The following is a 2,397-nucleotide window of genomic DNA, read 5'->3' on the forward strand; positions in this document are numbered from 1 at the left end:
TGGGCACTGGGGGTTGTTTCATGGGCGTGGGGCTGTTTTTTGTGGGTGCTGGGTGTGTTTCGTGGGCAGGGTGGTGCCCTAGTGTGTTGTGGGTGTGTTGTGTGGGTGTGGTGGGCTCTTGTGGATGGTGGTGGGCCACGTTGTTGTTGTCATCTGTTGGTTGCAACGTGGCAGCTGGAACAGTGAGCATTGGGGGGTGAGGGGACCGCATACTCACCTGATGACAAACAAATCCCAGTCAAGGTCTTCCAGGCCAGCCCCAAAAATACTGACACAGCGGCAAAAAATATGAATGCCCCCAAAACTAGCCCCACAACATCAACAAGCAAACAAATCATTCCCTTAAATTCCTCAATGACAATGGCAACAAAAAAGTGTGTGTCTGGTCCAACGATGTCTGACAAGTCAACAGCCACCAAAAGCGAGACTAGTTTCCAAGGAAAGTAGCAGCTTACTGATAGGCATTGCCACCAAACTGGCCAAGTTTTAGCCTTCTTCATGCTTCATAAAATATGGCGCGACATATGTGATAATGTGTCTTGGACAATGTAGGGGTCACATCGTTCGCTGACCAAAAGTTTCCATCAGTCCTAAGGCTGTATACGGCTAGCAGACATTCAATTGTGATGTCCCACTTGGTATTGCTTGATCCAGATTGCTTCCATGGGTAGAGAAGTGGCATAATGAAGCCGTGGAATGCATCGATTGGGTCAACATTGATATCTTCATCCTCCATGTTACCGTCATCACCCCAGCCATCACTGCTTCCATCCACACCTTCACCACCCCCCCCATTGCTTTTCCTGTCCACATAAATGTTCCAAAAAAAATGCAAAATGCCTGGAATGTTAATTGAAATATATGCGGGACATCCAGAAAGCACATGGTCATTGATTCAGGACATCTGAAAAGCACCCTGGATGTCCATATGAGTGTTCCGGAAAAATGTAAAATTCCTGGAACATTAATTAGAATACATATAGGACATCTGAGAAACATCCTGGATGTCTGGATAAATGTCCTGAAAAAAATGCGAAATGCCCGGAACATTAATTGGACTATACACAGGACATCCAAAAAGCACCTTGGATGTCCCAGAACATGAATTGGAATATATATGGGACATCTGTTAATTGGAATATACATGAGACATGCAAAAAGCACACGAACATTGATTCAGGACATCCGAATGGCACCCTGGATGTCCATGTAAATGTTCCGAAAAAATGCGAAATGCATGGAACACTAATTGGGACATCCGCAAAGCATTCTGCATGTCCACAATTGTCTGAAGTTCCATTGTATGAACTGAATGCCATTGAACGACCTCATCTACAAGTGAACATCACCAAGTTCTGCAAAGTGAGAGAACATCAGCATTTTCTGCAAAGTGCATAAGGACCTCCATGCTTGATATCTTGGTTATCTGAGTGATTTTATACATTGCTTTTGGGTACTAGAAATTGGGGGAATAGCTCATGCACATCCTAGGAAAAGCTCATAGGCACTTTATCTTTCTTGCCACAGGAAGGTTATCTGTCCTAGAATATCATACTCTTCATTTCAAGACCTTCACATTGTCTCAGGAGATTTAACTAGAAACCAGAGTCCTATATGGACACCGGGGTGCTTTTCTGACATCTTGTGGATATTAAATGTTATTCCCCAGACATTTTACATTTTTTTCGGGACATCCAGAGTTGTTTTTGAGGTCCAGTGAATTTAAACTATTGCCCGGGAGATTTTGCATTCTCCCAGGACATTTATATCGATACCAGGGTTGCTTTTCTAATGTCATGTGGATGTTAAAACTATTGCTCCATAGATTTCACATTTCTGGGACATTTATATGGACACCAGTGTTGCTTTTTTGACATCTTGTGGGTAAGAAAAGTCATGCCCCAGACATTTCGCATTTTTCCGGGACATCCAGGGGTGTTATTTGGATGTCCTGTGGGTATTTAAATCAATGCTTTGGACATTTCACATTTTCTTCGGACATTTACATGGCTACCATGGTTGTTTTTCTGATGTCCCATTATGCAAGGGCTTTTTGGATGTCCTTTGTATATTGAAAGTAATGCTCCGGACATTTCGCACTTTTTTCGGGACACTTATACCACTACTAGGGTTGTTTATCTGGTGTTCTGTAGATAATCAAGTTATTGGTCTGGACATTTCGCATTTTTTCGGGACACTTATACCGCTACCAGGGTTGTTCTTCTGGCGTTCCGTAGATAATCCTGGTCATTTCGAATTTCTCCAAAACATTTATGTGAGTGCTTTTTGGATGTCCTTTGTATATTGAAACTAATGCTCCGGACATTTCGCATTTTTCCAGGACATTTATACCAGTCCCAGGTTGTTCTTCTGATGTTCCATAGATAATCAAGTTAT

Source organism: Laccaria bicolor, genomic scaffold, assembly GCF_000143565.1.
Source record: "Laccaria bicolor S238N-H82 LACBIscaffold_49 genomic scaffold, whole genome shotgun sequence".
NCBI classification, from domain to species: Eukaryota; Fungi; Basidiomycota; class Agaricomycetes; order Agaricales; family Hydnangiaceae; genus Laccaria; species Laccaria bicolor.